We start from the raw sequence: 20,173 nt of genomic DNA on the forward strand, positions 1-20,173 counted from the left end.
CGTACTTGTACCCCTACATGCTGAAAAAACCATCAACTAATATATCTGATCATTTTCGGTTTGAATAATTGTTCAACATACACACTAATAAGTGCAAAGTTTATATATAAAGCAAATCAAATCAACAAACCATCACGCCTAGTTTTGAAATATGCGTATCCCTACAAAACCTCCCTTTCAGGCAGTAAAGTATTTCGTTTAGCTCTTCGTTGAAGAGAGTATAGTGTGACACAGTGACTGCCATGGATAATAATTTATTACTATGTTTATTTACTTTTAATTTGAACACCGATATGATCAGGGATAGAGATCGGTTCTCTAACGATTCCCAGTAAGAAGACACAAACACTGTAGTGTACGCAGGTTTCTATCATTACTGGGCATAGAGAAAGACAAAGAAGGGATAACAAGGTCTCAATTTGTAGCCTTATGCAACAACTCAAAATGCGTGTTCTTTTTCATTCGGTGAAGTGGTTAAGAATAAACATCGAAGATATGATAGTTTTCCTTGAATATATATGTTTAAATTCGTGTAATGTGGGGCGTAACTAAATTTTTTAAATTAATTTTTGTTAAGACTTAATTTCGAAATTTTAAAGCATTTAATCATTGCATAATATAAATACCTTATATAGTCAAGCACTTTTTGCTCAAATAAAACTCAAATGTAACTGGAAATGTATTACATCCGTGATGTCACGTTATACCGTAGATCCTAACGATAACGAATTCGTTTGATCGTCCATTTTTTTATAATGAACTGCCTTGGGCTACCGACCGTGTTTTCGATTAAGAAAAAGAAGATCATTTCTTGTTTCACCAAACTGAATAGCTAACAACGAACATGGAAACATCATCACACTCTCATTTTTAATATTTAAATTAGCATATGTGGCTGAATATACATGACGTTGGTGTTTGCATGATTCTATCATCAAAATACACAAAGGCACAAAGCAGAGCGTACGTTTAAAACGTACATTTAGGAATGATTTCGAATCGCTCACTTATCACTAGATCACTGATCGTACACTAGACGTATTATACCACCGTGCTATGATCTGCGCAAATAACCTTTTTTATGAATCACTGAATTTTTAATCACAATTTGTCACGCTTTGAACTTTTGAAACCACATCAAGCGGACACTTGTTTTCATTCACATTTTCTTGTTTAATCAAACGACCAAAAATTACACTTATAACAACGTCGTTAACTGGTTTGTCGCAGACTGCTGTGATTGGCAGCAATTCTTGGGTTTCACTATGATATGAGAAAGAACAATTGAAAACTCTATCCCGATTGGACTGATCCAACAAACTGTTGAGTACCTCGTGATCCTATGTGATAAGCTACCAACCCATCATTATAATTTTATTACTGGGTTACACTGATGACGCCGGCTTCTTTAAAAAACCATCTCAAGAAAATCATTTTAAGACCGATATGTTTCAAACACACCAACCGAATTACAGGGACATTTTGTGTCGCTCTTAAAAAGAGTACAATTGATCACTAGTCGAAAAAAATCGACAACCTGTGCTCGTAAATTTCATTCACTTAATACATTCACGGAAACTGCTCGGGGATGTGTGTATGTCTTATTTACTCGAACGGCATCCAAATACTAAACCAGTCTAAATGTAAAACTCACGTAACACACATACTCGATACAAGCCATTTGTTGCTGATTCAGCCGGCGTCGTTGTGGTATAGGGAGAACAGATATGCATCCACTGGGAGAGTAAAAGAGTGCTTGCATTTCAACTAAGCCATCTCGGCTGGGTTCCAAATGTGCAACTGCTACCCTTACCAACAGTAGTCAATCCATCTGGCGCCCTTCCGTTGCGATCGTTCTTATTGAGACGCGTGCTTTACTCTACGCTACAACTACTCTTCGTTTCACGAATCCGTTGCAGTGAGCGTTTGCGGAGAGCGTTTCAATAGACGATGAATGAAATTTTCAACCACTTCTCACATTGTTGCAGTTTTGCAGATGTATTGAACTCTTTTTGCTCTCTGCATCGCTCATTCTCTTTAAACACTCTTCCACCGTTTATATGCGCTGCTATATTCTCAAAAATGGTTTCTTTTCGCAAGAAGAGCGTGACGAGCAGAAATCGTACACAGATGAGCAGACGTATGATTTATAGGAGAGGAAATACGCAATTTGAGATATGTACAATAACTGAGTGACTCGAGTGACAACCTACAGCAAGCATGCTTTTTCAAATGAAAACTTTTTACAACGCCATCACCTTTTTCAATTAGGTAATAACATATTAAGGTATGTTACACGTGCTGAATTTTTGTAAACAAATCTTACATTTAGTGAAATATTCAAAAATTTTGTCAAAATAATACACTAAAACATATCGGTTCCATCTTTCCACATCATAATAGCAATGCTCGAAAGTTGGTGAAGCAAAAATATTCCATATTTTTACAATCCGGCGCTGGTGATATACTAATAATTGTAAACAGGCCATATTTTATGTTCTTCGCAATTGAGAACTGTTCTCTCACCAATTTAGTTAAAATGCTCACATTTGGCAAAGCCACCGCCATTACTTTGAACGTCTAGCACTCATTTATTTTTATACTCTACGTACATTCAAACAAGAACGAAAGAGGAGGACGAATAAGTCCCAGAGAATAGCGAACAAGAGAATTAAAGCTATACATAAGGATGTACTGCTAACTTTCTAAGCGGCAGAGTAAATAATCCAACGAATCCATTTGCACCAGAGAGCGTGCTGCGGTTTGACGAGAGTGAGAGAATTGCACGAGCAGAAACGCGAAATGATGAGCGCTATTGACGCGTGTGTGGAAAGATTTATGCTTTGTTTATATACAGGATCAGTGCAGCTGGCGCTCTGTAGAAAAAGGGACAGCATCATAGAACAAGCAGACAGTAAAAAAGAGAGTCCTAATGAAAGTTTACTGTATGTAGAGTAGAGTGGAGTAAAATCGTCTAGTAACCAAATTTAACTAGAAAAAAATCTTTTCATTGCAAAATTTATGCTGCGACTTGAGAATACATATTAATCTGCAAGGACAATACAGTTACACCAAGCTTGTGGTACGTATATTACGAATTAAGAGAACATTTTCATGAATACTACAATGAAAACATACGATGTTTGATGGATAACTATCTCGAAAGGGACATCATATCTTCTATATGTGTATTCACTTCAACGGCACTCCCCCTTTATGTAGTAGGCCTTTGATGAGTTTGCTTTTTTTCAGATACGCTGCATTGTACGATGTACATATTTGTGTGGTGCATGGTGGTTGGTTTCCAACCTTTTCAGGACGAGTTATGTGATGTTACCATGTTATGTGATTGTTTATCTTAGAACATTTAATAAATATTGTAATTATAGTCTAGCTCCTTACAAAATTATGAAAGTTTGAAACAACAAAAATAAAATTTCATAAATTCTTATTTTCAATACATTTTATAATTCACCTGAACTTTGTATAGTACTCAAAAACTTCTTTTAGTAGCAAGGTCGGGATATTCAAATACCCCTTTAGTTCTAATACAAGGTACTATGATTTAAGGCTATGACCAATTTTGTTACCATGAAGGTTGTCGATTTGCAAGCATCTGTAAAAACGATTTCGAACTGTTGGCAACGTTTGAGGTCAAACAAATATGTACATAGTAACAGATAAAAGAATGAAGTTAAGGATAACTTAACCTATACTAGTCTCAACCACTTTTTAAATGATTAATCCCATATGGAACAAAACATGTTTAGAACAAGATGTTGGAAACTATCCTTATAGTAGGTTTAAATGTATAAAAGAATATATAAACAATACTTAAAAATATATATAACGTAATTTAGATCAAACTTACAAGTGTCAATATTGGATCATTAGCAGTAAAGCATATACAATTTACAAAAAGAGTCGTGGTTTTAATATATTTACCCTATTGATGCATAATGTCTTCATCAGCACATCATGGTTACGCGTTTCGCGTTTAACGAAAGGCATTTTTGGAAGATAGAGCAAAGTGTGTGCATATACCAGGTAGCTCGTCCCATACAAATTGACAACTAATTTCAGGAACAAAAAAAGCTCCTCTTTCCAGAATGGGTGAAATTAATTTCCATAGCAACGTTTCGCTTTTCTTTGCAACACATACGTAGTGCAACACATACGACACTGGTGTCCTCATCCACGGCATTATTTTGCTATAGAAATGGATTTTAATTAGTTCATATTTGATTTAGCTTACAATTAGAAATATTTTACGTGTTTTAAAGGTTTTTTATTGAAAAGAACGAAGAGTTTAAGAGTGTTTGTGTATTCGGCAAGTCGCCAGAAAGCTTGTTTGAGGAAAACTTTTCACCCGTTCTGTCAAAAAGTTCTTTCATTCCTGCTTTTCTATGTCCCAACCCATTCCTTACTCCCTCGTGCTCCTCTATTTGTTTTAAATCGACGCACATCAGTTGGTTTAAATGATCCTTTATTACGTGTTGTGAGATTGTTTAATTCCTGCGCCTATTTGTTTGACCATCATCTCTCCTTACCATCCTTCCGATCCATCCTCCGAGTGAATATTTAATAAGTTTAGTTAATAAGTATGTTGTTAAGTATTCAATTTAGACAGCAATTATGTAAATAAATAAAAAAAAAGTATTGTTCAAATTTTGTCATAAAAAACAGTCTTTGAGACCACCTGGTTTTCATACAATTTGGGATAGAGGATCATACATCATGTTTTTTTTCTATAGGACTGAATCTAGTGTCCGGTAAGTCCTATTAATTTATTGAACGTCAACACTTCAAAACGCAAGAGAAAATTAAATGCGTGAAAGTGCAGGAGCAAGTTCAACGAATGCGTTTGATGTGCGCCAGTACAGTTTTTGTCGCTAAACTATACGATTCGCTGATCCAGCAAGCAATTTTCACTAACATCAGCAAATATCGTCACATGCATAAATTATTTTATTTTCTAGACCCTGTAAACCAATAACGGCATAAAAGTTGGATCGAGCTCGAGGCCAACTATGATTGGTGATATGCGAATGTTGAGTAGCGTGTGAAAAAAAGGTCCAGAAATATGGCGGACATACATACAACATACCATTTTCTGTACTCGCAGCTGAGTAGAGCGGTGAGGAGCAAAAGAGTCATCCAGTGATTTATTGCAGGGCTTTCGTCGCACGCACGTTGGGACAAAGGGCGGACATTGACTAAAAAATAATGGCGATAATTGTAACGATTGGAATGTGCAAGCGTTCTATAAGTATGAAGAACCCAATAATCAATTCTTGCTGTAGGAGGACGATCTGGGACTGAATTGATCCCGCTTAAACGTGTCTACAAATTTTCGCGAAAAAAAAGATATCTCCTAAAAAAATTAAGAAAATGGTTATTATGCAAATTTACCGAAAACTGTTCGCTATGAAAAGTTTATAAAAAAAGCAAAAGTATGTTTTCTTACCACATTCTATAATAATATTATCATAAAACAATACAGAACTTCTTTATGAATAGGAATGGTCTAATAGACAGGCCGTTCTCTTGGCTGGTAGTCTATTTTGGACAGGTACTAATGTATATTACTTTAGTTTTTACAAGATTGAGAAGAATGTTTTTCACCAAAACTGTTCAAATCACGCAAGGATAGTTAATACTTTTTAATGTTTCGTTTTTGCTACCAAACCTGTTGGTTATCTACTTATTTATTAATTATTAAGTATCAAGTATGGCACATTTTATATCCAAAATACAAATAAAAGTACTTTTTATGTTATCCATACCATTGTACCATAATATCATGTGAGTCATATTCGTCACGGTTGGGTAACAGTGGTTGTCTTTAGTCTATATTACCCCACTGTGCAACAGTTACCCTGGAACAGTTACTTCTTCATTTTGGGAGAGCTGAGGTAAGCGCTGCAATGTTCATATTGTGAATAGAAAATAATAAAAGTTGTCTTCGAACTATTTACTTCTTCCTTTAAAAATTAGAATAAACAGATATCCCAAAAAACTCATGTATTCTCAAATAACTGTCTTGCATTTTACTACAAATGAAAATGTTATATAATGTAGCTTTATGTCTTCCATATGAATATAACGCGGGATGACTGCATTGGTCGATTCATATGATATTATCATTATCCGATTTGATTTTGTATTGTAATATTAAAAAAAATCGTTTACGATCATTTCATATGTATATACTACTATAGTGTCAGATAAATGCCAAAATCGTGTTTATCACTCATTAACAATGGTTCCCCACCATCGTTTCCCATAACAACCTTTAAAATCTACAGTAAAGCTATATAATTTGTAATATTTTATCCCAATTATAGGATGCATGGAGACGAGCGAGTAGAATAACAGGCAGTTTTTCATTTGCTTTATATGCTGAGATGTTTTGCAGGTATGCTGGATGAAGGTCTTCAAAACCACAGCCATGTGAATCAAGCGGTTGATCGCTGTATTCTTTCAAGACCACGATAAAGTGAAGGTTGAAATATGTGTTACTCTTTGCTGTCAAGAATAACCAGTTCCTAGGTAAAGTGGTCAGGGCAAAATATTAGTCGCTTACTTCAAGATATCTCGTCATGGAAATATTACAATCGGTCTGTAGAGATACCTTCACCACAACGTAAAGCAAGTTAAAGGCTCAAAGCTATCACTTACAACAATGTGAATACGGTTCACTCGTCTCACAAATGTCTACCATCATTAATAGCTTTGAAAAAAAAACAATAAATCAATAATGTGGAACGTTTTTATTACATTATAATTATTTGGCCGACGGCGAGACCAGTTGTTTTCTGCGCTATGTACCATGTTTCCGTTCGTGTGTTGCTAGAGGCTATCGGAAATGTTGGCATCGAGGCTCATCTGTCCACATCGGAGTAGTTCTGGTATTATTTTTCAAGGATAGTGGTTTAATAAAAGTATTCGTGAGAAATAATGAACGATTTCAGTAACATTGAAGACTTTTTATATTGATTTCAAACGTGTGAACGCTTCCTTGAATGTTATTTAAATATTTGAATGTTGTTGTGCTATTTGTTGTAATCCGAATGCGTTTGTGTTAATTTTGTGATCTTCGAAACAGTATGTTTTAGTAAAGACAGCACAAGTAGACACACTGGATAAAATAATATGTCGAACTGAACGCATCGTGATTTCACGCATTTGTCTTTGTCCCAACAGAATCGATATTCTCCCCCTGTTTTCGAAACTTATAGAACAACGATAGCCGTGATACAACCTCAACAATGTGAATGGTGGATAATACCAAAGGCATGATTGAAAGACACCGAGGTTAAGTTGCAGAGCAATCATCTGTTCACTTTCCCTCGACGTAAAAAGTATAGATTAGCCAAGTTTTTGAGATCGGGCAATATTACAAGAAACGCACTCGCCATTGTTAGTTAGCAAGTGTGTTACGAGTGAAAAAAGTTTTTTACCCTCTTGTGTTGAGTTTCATTTTAGCAGAAAACCATTTCACGCTGATCTAACTCAAAAGAAAACCAATGATGTTGTGTAGAACGAGCATTAGGGGTGCATCATGAAGCAATGGATGGATTCAGCAATCAGAGGCCTCTAGAATTACTCAGGAGAAAAGAACATCAATCAATCAGGAATTGACGTTTGTGTTTCCTCCTCATTTTATTTCCCCCATCATTGAAAGCGTATTACTAATATGTTTTCCATCCCAAATGCTGCCATTGTCACGGATTGGGTACAACACCATTGCTTCATTCCGATCTTGTTATAGGATGTATCTAAATGAAACTGTGATTACTTTCATTTTACTTAAAGCAAACTACTTCAATAAATTCTATTCTTTACAAATTCTTTACAAACAAATATACATAAATCTATATATAGCTTTTACTATTTACACATTGATTTTTTGATTGATTTTTAAAATTGATATTTGTTTCTATGCTAGTATTGATATAGACATGCAAAACTTGGAAATTGCTAGGCTTGTGTGAAATAACATGAATATAAATTTTTTTTCATAAACAATATTATATTCTGGAGATCGTCTGCTTAGTAAATAATGGAAATAAAAGAAAATGAATGTTTTTATATACAAAAGAAAAGACTTTATACTTTAAAAATGCGGTATGGCCATTGTAAAGGAAAAAAACAGTAAAAAGGTATGTTTAGCATGCTGCGGAATCAGATGAACAGAAGGACCATCAGTTCTGGAATAAACTTTAAAAACATGAGCCGGAAATAGTTAACTAAACTGTTGTAATTTTCCAGCATGATCAGTAGTTAATATGAATTTCAATACTACTTGTTTAAGGTCGGATTATAGAGAATATGTAAATGTAGCATATTTAATTATGTTACGACCTTCACGATCATGCAGTGCCTGCCTTTATATGGTTCTTATACTTATCAGCAATATGTAACAGGAAAATCTGTTCTTGATACGGAGGGACGGTTCGGGAGATTCGAGCCTGTGTGGCCTTGCAGGTACTGTTGAGACTATTGAATAGACCACCAGACTGTCTCTTGCTAAATTTCCTAAGATATTTATTGTTGTGAAAGATATTTATTGATTTCTCCCTAAACACTGTATAACACAAATTGTCGCTTGTCAAGAAGCAGCAAAATTGAAAACCAAGCAGAAATTGCAGCGTAGGGTGACCTCAATTTACCTTAATTGTGCATGATGTGCGTATATCGCTACAGTCAACTTATTGTTTCATTACACCATGTGCATGGTAACGATCAGAATACACAGTCTACGTATTATTTAACGTACGCAACAAACGATGAATCTGGCACTGGCCGTGCTCTTTAGTCAATAAATGTCTTTGAGCATTGCCGAAAAACCTATGCAATGTAGGGGATATATTATAGAATGCAATGGTTGAGAGTGGCCACGCAACAGACGACGCTATGGACAAAATTATTCGATACGATGGTTTTAGATTGATCAAAACTCTCATGTATTTTACCCCACGGTGGCGATTGTTCTATACTGTCTGCCTACGAAACGAGAATACGGACACGTTTATCTCTGGCTGTTTTTGTATTGCGCAGGAAACTAATTCTGTCAGGTCCTGCAATGTAATATTGAAGTGAAATAGATATAGGAGAAGCAATGCGCTGTATCGTATGAAAATTGAATTTCTATGAAAATTGAATTTCTATTCAATTTCATTGATGACATCTATCCTATCTACACTTTTTGCTATTTGCCTGAATTGTTTGTTGATGACGTAAATAAATTGAATTATGGCACGAAAAGTGAGGTGGTGTCAGTAACGTAAAGTACAATGAACATGACATAATGGTTTTGAAAAGTAGAAAAACAAACAGAAAAGTTTTCTCTACGAAGTATGTAAGTTAGGAATTGTGAATATCTCAGTAATCAGTTTGATTGATTATAATCTATAATATTTAGCATCGATTGAAATGAAACAGTTTTAGGAATTACTTATGAAATCGTTAAATTCATGCAGCGTCCGAAAACTATATAATTTGCTTACGTTGAATATTAATCAATCCTGCATATTTTATCAATCGCCTTGAAAAAATTTAGCGCAAGTTCACACGGTACCCATTACAACTTCTGCCTTGGTTATACCATTACACCTTTATGCCTTTATATCTTAGGGATAGATCTCTTTTCTATAAACGATGCCTCGTGTTTGATTTTAAATCGCTTAAATCCAGACAACTCATTTGAAACTGAACGTGAAATTTTGGGGTTTTCTATTATACATGATTAAATATTAATAATAATGTGATTTATAGAAAAATATACAAAAATATAGTAAATTTAAATTAGTTAGACTATAAATTAAATAAACCGCAGGGAGGTCTCGTGGTACAGTCGTCAACTCAAAAGACTCAATAACATGCCCGTCATGGGTTCAAGCCCAGAATGGACCGTCCCCTCGTAGCAAGGATTGACTATCCGCCTACGTGGTAATGAATTAAGTCTCGAAAGCCTGTATGTATAGGCCGGCATGTCCGCGTAGGACGTTACGCCAAATAGAAGAAGAAGACTATAAATATGTTAAAATAATGAATTAAATGCACCTTTTTTATCCTCGCTTTGTTCACTGTAAAAAAAATATGCAGGGAATCACAGGGAAATGCATTTAATTCATTATTTTAACTTTTTTTATAGTTTAAATAGGAGGTAAATGAATTTCCTTTTTTGTGTACAATAAGTCAAATTCAGATTGAAATTTGATGAAAAATATATTTTTTAATATGACGTTCATAGTCACTCGAGCTGTAACCCGGGCATTAATATGAAGCAAAAAAATATACAGGAACGATTAACGGTGCGCTACTACAGGGCTTCTAGGCCTGATTCGCTTGAAAAGCAACAACTCATGCAGCGTGTGCATACTATGAAACAGTAGAGCAAACCTTATTACTAGACTACTTGGATTGCGTGGTTTCGCTTGCACACTTTCTCTCTTGCTTTTCGCTCTTTTCTTTTCTGTTGCCGTCTCACTCTTTTATTTCGCAATCAAGTTGTTGCTGTTTTGTACAGGTAGTCTCCCAGATACACGGTACCTCTTATACGAGTATTTAAAGATACGCGGTTTTCTAAATTTGACTGTTTTTTGAGCAAATTGTACTGAATTGACGCATCAATTGCAAAATGCCAAACAATTTTTTTTTTTGATCGAATGTTAAAAACAATTCCAAACTGTTAAATTCAGTCAGAATCATATGAAACAATTAATAAGATGACTAAACCCACCCCCTGCTTGCAAAATTTTGCGAACATTGGGGCTCTTTACGATTTTAGTCAATGCAAACAGCTGGCTGAATTTCAGCCTACGAACTTAAAACAGAAAAGGCCCCATTAATGGTATTTCGACTGGAAAACACGAGATTTGACTTACACGGAAATTCGAGATACGCTCTACAGGGGCATCTCGTGGACTGCCTGTAGTTTGTTTATTGCTCTCTAACTCAATTATCCGTTTCTTCCATCTATAATTATTTTAATTATTTACTACAAATTTATTTTATAAGAAAGCAATGTGTTTCAGAATTTAAAACGAGAGCATGAGGGTAAATTAAAGTACATGTGTCCAATAAATCCTTGCAACTTTCCATTACCATACGTCCTGGCACAACTCTGTCATCGGGCCATATTAAGAAGAATTGGGAATACACCAAAACATGTAACCGAAATTAAAAACCAAAGAAGCGATAACTACCTGGTCAAAAAAATGAAAAGGATAAAGAAAAAAAACGATGAATAGAGTTTTTGATGGAATATGACTTCAGGATAATCGGTTGTCCCAAGATGCGAATAAAAACTGTACGCACAATTAGTACCAAAATACTAAATAGACGCATAACCGTGTCTAACACTGTGTAACCTATTATTGAAAACATGAACTACAAAAACAGGAACAGTGAAACAGTATGAGTATACACTCTTTACGGAAATCCGATATCATACGCTTTGGTTTTTTCGAATACCTTCATAAATTCTATAGCGAAACCCTGTAACCGGGTTAAATAAAATAATTTATTGAAGTTTTAAGAACTTCTAGATCTATCAAACCATCGTTGTTGCCAACGATATGGCATATATAGTCAACAAACAATGTTAATACAAATATCATTTTTCGCACTAACTTCTGGTAGTTCCGGATACCGAACATGTGATTTTACTTCTGTCCTGAGTCGACGAGGACTATTAACGGACAATGTATCCCACTGCAAACTATGCATCATGATTTAAATCATGTGTTCGGCTTGTTCGGTCTTACTTAATGTATTTATTTAATCGTCAGGGTTTAAAGATCGTCTTTGTCGTCATCTAAGTGTTTGTTATTTTATAAGCTATTTTTAAGCTATTAGGTTAGATAGCTTACAAACTTATATACTAATAGGTTAAGCTTTGTGTTTAGATAAGTCTTCTTCTTCTTCTTTTTGGCCCAACAACCGTTGTTGGTCAAAGCCTGCCTGTATCACTTGAAGGGTTGACTTTCAGTGGCTTTTAGATTACCCCCCATAACAGGATAGTCAGTCCTACGTATGGCGGCATGGTCTATTTGGGGCTTGAACTCATGACGGGTATGTGGTTAAGCCGAGTTGACGACAGAACCACGAGAACGACTATTATAATAGTTTAGGTTGGCAATTACTGAATCAAATGAATGATGTTAAATAAATTAAAGGACCACAATATTAAGAACCATTTACAAATAATAGAGTATTTAACTCTTAATATATTTGTTTAAACTCATCAAACTACTTCATATTACGAAATTATTGATTTACAGTAGGTAACCGCTAACTGGATGTGTTTTACTGGAGTTTTTTAAACTAAAAGTTTGCTTACTGGAGTGATTCTCAGTTGAAAAACACATGAATGTCAAAACATGAAACATCCGGCATCTTACGAAGAGAAATTCATAGCAAATGTGTATTTTTCTCACAAATTTAACCTCTCAGTTAGCGGTCACCTACTGTATTATGATTCAAATGAAATATCAGTGGTGCCTTTGAAGGTGCATTTTTTGCGGAGTATAACAGTTATCGATTGACATCATGTCACCACTCGATATAAAAACACACGGCATTCTAGCGATAGGTATTCTATTTTTTCATTCTGAAAAAATGTAAACAAACGCTGATTTGTAGTATGTTTGATAAGGTCGGTTTATGTATGTTTATGTGCTATTAGTTTTACTATTATTATTATGCTGAAACCTATATATTTTATGATGAAATGCTAAAAACAGCTTGAAACGATGTTTAAAGTGTATTAAAAGTGTATAACTCATTTCAAATAGAAAAAAAAAATTGTAGACTTTTATCTCTGTATCCTTGTTTTGATCTTTGTTTGCCTTTAAATATTTTTTTTAACCCAAGTAGTAGAACGTCGATTTTCCGGGGACGGATTAACCGTGCGCATAAATGTGACAGTAGTTCAAGCGAAAGGCGAAACTTTGCAGCGATAGTCAAGTGGTTCAGCAACCAGTTTCTTATGCAGCCCTTTAGTGTGGTGGTGGTATTTTCGATATTCATTTTTGTTCATAAACAGTTGTTAAACCTATAGTTATTGATTAAAATAATATTCTACTATCGATTAACTGATTGATTTAAAAAGGAATAAATCATAAAACTAGTGAATTTTATAATTGTTATATGCGTTTGATATTTCTTGGACCATTATCCGTGCAAATCGTTTAATCGGCAACCGTCCGGTCCCGAGCTGCCCGGATAATCAACGCTCTACTGCATTGAATTCCAATGTAGTGAAATGCAACTGCAAAAGCGATATGGAACATAGTATAACCCGGATGACTAATATTATTGACGATTAATATTAATATACTCACAGGCTAGTGTAATCTTATTCTTTTGGCACAACAATCGCTGCCGGTCAAGGCCTGCCAGAACCCACTAGTGAAGCGGGCTTGGCTTTCAGTGACTTTTTGTTATCGTAGCAGGATAGTCAGTCCTACGTATGGGGGCACGGTCTATTCGGGGCTTGAACCCATGACGGGCATGTTGTTACATGTCGTTCGAGTTGACGACTGTACCACCAGATCGGCGGCTAGCGTAATAGTATGATTTAAAAATGAAAAGAAAACTATTACTATTTAGTATATTGTATTATAATAACAAACATTTTGAGACCACTAATCAAAATAGTTCACCCTGTAAAATTACACCCGCATTTTCAATCATACATTTATTAAATGGTATTCTGGGATCAGAAGAGTGGGAAATATTAAGTGAAAATAGCACTAAATAAACATGTTTCATAAAACATTATAGACATGACTGTATGACTTGTCTATAAAGCTTGGGCCATAGTTTTGCCATAAACTCAAAAGATTTTTTTTATAAAAATTGCAAGGGAATTTTTTTAAAGGTAGGAGTTCGATGATAGTCTGCTCAGTTGGAAGTAACTGGCAGGAATTAAGTTACGCCACGAGAATTGTGATCCTACAGCTACACCAAATGCAGCTGACATATCGGCAAACCCGCTACCAAATATCATAGGCAGTAGTTTCTTTTATGTCAGGAAAGTACAACGAGCGTCGTGGTGGTAACAAAAACAGAACGGGCTTTTTTCCGCAAAAAGTCGCTACTCCGGTAAGGGTCCGATACCAGGGTAGCGTGTCGAGTCTTGTCCTATGTGTGTGTGTGTGTGTGTGTGTGTGTGTGTGTGTGTGTGTGTGTGTGTGTGTGTGTGTGTGTGTGTGTGTGTGTGTGTGTGTGTGTGTGTGTGTGTTGTTCTACAGTTGGTTTCAGCTCAAATTTTGTTTACTACGACCCTTCCTTCGTTTTCATCGAACATTATAAGGGGCATACATTTCCTGGGATTGAAGAACATTTTTTGGTCCTTTTCGTCTGCTACGATTTCTCCCACATATTCCATGCTGATATTGTGCAGAAACACGTTTGCTCAACGGGGGATTAGTTATACATTGAGATTCCCGTCAACTACATACTACGAATTTCGATCGATTTTTTTTCACACCATGGTCCCGTAAACCTAATCAGTAGACCATAACGGTATATCTAAACACATAAGACACATTACACATGCACCTAAGAGCTGCAACATAATGGCAAAAAAACTGAAAGCTTCTGAAACAGAATAAGCATGATTATTCAAAACGACTGTCAAAGATGAAACATCATTTGAACTGTGTAACATTCACCAAAAGCCCACAATCAGCGTATCGCGAGAATGTCGGCGAACAATAAAACTTCCATCCACTTTCCCAAACTCGATCGAAGAGGAACAATAGTTGCAGTTGCCTAGAAACCATTGTATCTACCGCTTTATTTATTTCATGAGTATCTTGCTCACTTATACGTACAATATAAAAAAAAATCCAAGGAAACCACCATTTTATGTCATTTTGAGTCAGTCGCTACAATCGTTCCCGAATTCGATCGAGTTTGGGAAAGTAGCAGTTTGCCTGGGTCGCTTTGATGTTCGACTGCTATCCTTTTATATATCTTTTTATGACAAATACTCTTTGAATTCAAGCGTTTTATTTTAATATTTAATAGTGTTACATCATCGTTTAAACAAGTAAGTAGGTAGTTCCACCGACATGTAAAAACCTTTAGTTCGGAGCCGCATTTTTGAAACCGGTTTCAAGCAAAAGCCTGAACTGGACATGAAGACGTAGTTTGAGGCTTACATGTAATAAAACATATATCAAGTCCCAGTTTCAGTTGGATTTATTAAAGGTTCATGGAATTTTGCTGCCATTTCAGGTAAATTGATTAATTTAAAATAAAATTTGCTAGCGACTGTTGATGTTATCAATTAATTTAATTTCATTAATTAATTTTATGGTTCTGTAAAGTGCAATATGCACATGTGCTGGGGTAAAATGTACCATAACAACGGGACATAACGCATGTTAATAACGCGTCTTGAAAAACGCCCTAAACTCTCTTGAATAGTTTTTCTTTGAAAGAGTATGTTGCTGAGCGATCCGAGCATTCACATTGTTAGCTGTTGCAAAATGGTTTAATAATGCGATACTTACTATCTCTCGATGTATCTGAAGGTCTAAAGTCATACATACTTAAAATACGCCCTAAACAACGGTGCAAAATCAAAGTCCATACATTACTACTGGCCGATCCGTCCAGTGTACTTTGACAAATTTTCATTTGACAGCTAGGCAGTCCAAAGTTACTTAGCAATTCATAGAAAGTCCTAGCAACCCTTCCTCCTTATCTGCCAATCTCCATTTAAATCTCCATCCATCATGGCTACCAAAATCAAAGCTAAGGACCCAATTGTAGTCTATCTAGGCACCTTGGGCAAAACCCAACCAAAAAAATAAATGCAAACCTTCAAAGAGTATGTAGACCAGGCCTTGACCCATGTAAATTGACAACAAATTTCTGAGTAAAAAAAATATTTGAAAAAATTAAAACACGTTTTTTAGGCAATTTCGTTTTCTGTAAGGGTATGAAAAACGTGTTTTAATTTTTTAAATATTTTTTTTTGTATTTTTATCCAACTACGATTAATATTTTTTTTGAACGGAAGGTTATGGTTTTATGAGCATGGTTACTAGGATCATTTCAAGTACATTGCACAAATTCCAAGAAACAGAGGAAGAAGGCAAAGTTCATTCTAGCAACGAATAGAAAAAGGCAGAGCACCACTTCAAAGTGTATGAAGACCAGGTGGTCTCAAAGACTGTTTTTTATGACAAAATTTTAACGTCACTTTTTGACAGAACGGGTGAAAATTTTTCTTTAAACAAACTTTCTGTCGACTTGCCGAATACACAAACACTCTTAAACTCTTCGTTCTTTTCAATAAAATACCTTTAAAACACGTAAAATATTTCTAATTGTAAGCTAAATCAAATCTGAACTAATTAAAATCCATTTCTGTAGCAAAATAATGCCGTGGATGAGGACACCAGTGTCGTATGTGTTGCACTACGTATGTGTTGCAAACTAAAAGCGAACTTTTGCTATGGAAATTCATTTCATCCATTCTGGAAAGAGGGGTTTTTATGTTTCTGAAATTAGTTGTCAATTTGTATGGGACGAGACCACCTGGAATACAAACACTTTGAGCGCAATCTAGAGCGTAAGATGCATTTGAGAGAGTGGGTGAAAATAATGCACCCAAAATACGGCGATGTGACGACCATTACATTTTTGTAGCCAAAAATAAGCGACTTCAATAATAAAACGCATAATAATTTTTAAAAAAGCTCGTTTTCATAGAATGGGTGAAATGAATTTCCATATGAACGAATCACTTTTCTTAGCACAGTGTGCACAGTGGTTTTCGAAAATAGAATAGAACCGAACCGTAGTTCAGTTATTCGTAATTTTTTAAATTTCTTTGACGTTTTTAATTTAACCAATAATTGACTTAATTAATGATTATAAAATGTAGATGTTTATTTTACTTATCTCGCTATCTCGATACGCTTTAAATGTATGTATGTATGTATGACGTACACTCTGGGAACATACGATGCAGTATTTCATTGATTTTATCCGGTTACGTCTGATGAAACTGATGATTGTGATAGAAGAATACAATATACCATACGAATCTCTGTATCTATTTTGGTATGTAAGTGATAATGCCTATTAAATAAAATTTTGCCAATGATTCTGTTGGTAAAGGACGCATGACTTACTTGGGAGATTCTGGGATCTCTTGTTAATAGAAGCAAATGAAAGGATGACGAGAATGTAAATCCTATGCAATTGGAAAAAAACAACAGACAAAGCGTGGAAATGGCTTCCATTTCCGTTGAACAATAACTCATATCAGTATTGTTATGTTGTTTGAGGGTTATGGAATGCGGAAGGATTCTGATGGAACTCCAATACTCGACTACGTATGATATTCAACGGTTAGAGCAGCAAGAAAGGGGTTGTCAGGTGTGCGTCAACAAACTGTTTGTGATGGAATTGATTTATGACCCTCTCGAACCAGTTCGTAGTGATACAGACGCTCCGGAACTGAATAGTATGAAACCATGCTGCTGTTTTGAAGTTTTACGAGAATGTCTGTCATATATTTCAATAAAAATGCTTTTATGCAATTGCAAATAATAACTAAATTGATAAAGTAAAATAAGGTCTGCATAGAAATAGATGTGTTGGGACTTTTTTGTGCCTAACAAAGCAATGTGTTACTTGTAAAAAAGATTCAAAGTTATAAACAAAGAAAAATATAACCTCGTTTTTGATAAGTAATACATTGCGAAGCAATAGAAAGGATATAATGTTCATAATGGCAACGCATTCAAAGGCACATCATATTACATTATATCCTTCATATTACATTATTCAAAGGCACATCATATTACATTATTCAAAGGCACATCATATTACATTCAAAGGCACATCACAATATATCATATTATATTATATTTTCTTATGTTATACTTTTTATTTAAATGGATGAATATTATATTATATTATATTATATTATATTATATTATATTATGTTATACTAAGTTATATTAAATTACATCATATTACATGATTTGGTTATAATATATTATATTATATTATATTATATTATATTATATTATATTATGTATAATTATTACATAATATTATATTATATAACATTCTATTATATTGGAGCGGGGTAGAGTCGTCAACTCGAATTACTCTATAACATGCCCATCATGGGTTCAAGCCCAAAATGGACCGGCCCCCCGTAGCAAGGATTGACTATCCGGCTACGTGGTAATGAATTAAGTTTCGAATGCCTGTATAGGCCGGCATGTCCACGTAGGACGTTACGCCAAATAGAAGAAGATTATGTTACATTTTATTATATTATATTTTACTATGTTTTAGTATATTGTTTAAATTTATATTATACATTTGTAAAATTTTTGGTGACTCTTCATTGACAGTTCTTTAGGTTTTATTTTATTTATCTTTCAAAAATGCATGAAGTCCAAGGTTAGACCGCAAAAGATGTAACAATCCAGGATGTGGCGAGGACCCAGAAAAAAAACATACACGAAAAGCTCGAAGATGTGATGTCTCCTTAGTTTTCAGTTGTTTCTTTTATTGCATACGCTTGATAGCAGTATGGTTTGATCTGGTTCGTAGTCTCTTCTTCTTGTTATCTGCGTCTGTCTTCCTAACTAACCATTATGCCTCGCTCTTTTCCATCCGCGCACACTCCTTAAAGTCTAGTAAGTGGAGAGTCATAAATTATGTTTCTGTCAAAAATTTCCTTCGGACCTTAACAAAACTTCTTATTTGGCTACATTTTAACAGCGACCAGCAAGTTGAAGAAAATGATCAATAAGAACATACATGCGTGGATGAATAACAGTCGGTAGATTTTTACACAGCATAGAGAAAGGGTTATAGATTCGTCAAGACGAAAGTTACCATGGAACTAAAATTTCACGATATATATTAATTATATTTCGATTTTCTTAAAACTAATTCACTCAAAAATGTCCATACGCGTGACATTTGTGTTATTTCAGCGACTAACTAGCTTACTATTGAGTAAGCTGCTATCGTACGCCATCTTACAAACATTGACAAAACACTAAGATCATGCTTGATGCAAAATCGGGTATTAATGATTGTTTTCTTTTATAGAGTTGCTTTATCTCATATTTTCACTGCCATTTTCAAGCCGTCAGTGAAACAGTATTCATCATTCAGATTGTATCCATTTGACAGTTACGGTCCACCATATTGGATTTAAGCATTTTTGAACAAATATGCATTTAAAATTGTTTGTTGTTTAAAACTGTTCGAAATGATTTGTAATATAAATGTAATGTTATGTAATAAAAACTAAAAAAAAAGTAAATCTAGATTTTTTACACATTACTTATCCTTCTCAATCTTTCATGACCTCACATGATCGCATCTGCGACGAATCGGCGTTTGTTTATTGATATACAGGCTAAAATAATCTAAGTTGAAAAATAAACCGCCAAGTGTGAAACTCCATATAAAATAGCTGGCTGATATCGTAAAAGCTCCCATTTTTAGAAAACTATTCATCTATTTTGTATTCATTTGAAGCTTTATTTGTTTAAGAAAGAAAGAATAAAACTAAAATTGTTTGAGAGGCGGTCGTGTGGTACAGTCGTCGTAAGTTCAAGTCTAGAATGCAATGTTCCCTACGTAGCTAGTAATAGTCCTTCCGGCTGCGTGGTACCGAATAAGTCTCCAAAGCCTGTGTAGACCAACATGAATTTATAACTAAAATTAACAATTAGCTGTCGTTACTCGGTATATCCTTGTAAAATGTCTTCAAATTTGTTTTTTTTTTCACTGTTGCAACACCTTTTTCGTTTCTTCTACTTGTGCTTTTATATCATTGCTATTCAACATATGAAAACCAAAGCTTACATTTGGGTTTACAAATAATTTGAATAGATGTTTAGGTTTAGGTGTTTTAGATGAAGTTTTATTCAAATAAAACAAGCTTTTAAAATGTATCATAAGAAACAAACTAAAAGTTTTGACTGACATGTTATAGCTATAAGACTATACTAAAAAATCAACTGCAATGAAAACAAATTATGTTTTATTGGTTGAGTTTATGCCCATTATTACCAGCCTAAGCTTGTCATAATCAATAGCTTCATTTTATACGAATTAAACAATCAAGAAAATTTCCAGCAACAAATTTGTTCATGACATA

General features: G+C 34.7%; 1 protein-coding gene across 9 annotated transcripts in view; it reads right to left on the minus strand.

Moving 5' to 3' along the window:
• Nucleotides 1-20,173, minus strand: part of LOC121590435 (homeotic protein antennapedia) — a 94,143-nt gene that overhangs the window by 44,945 nt on the left and 29,025 nt on the right. Inside the window, exon 1 of one of the 9 annotated variants that reach the window (XM_041910136.1) lies at nucleotides 1,075-1,633. The exons of 7 other annotated variants lie outside the window; for them this stretch is intronic. The gene's annotated coding sequence lies outside the window, so the exon portion shown is untranslated. Of the gene's footprint in view, nucleotides 1-626; nucleotides 1,634-20,173 lie in introns of those variants that run through there. One more of the 9 variants, XM_041910132.1, reaches the window with a different exon arrangement.

Source organism: Anopheles merus, chromosome 2R (genome assembly GCF_017562075.2).
Source record: "Anopheles merus strain MAF chromosome 2R, AmerM5.1, whole genome shotgun sequence".
NCBI lineage: Eukaryota > Metazoa > Arthropoda > Insecta > Diptera > Culicidae > Anopheles > Anopheles merus.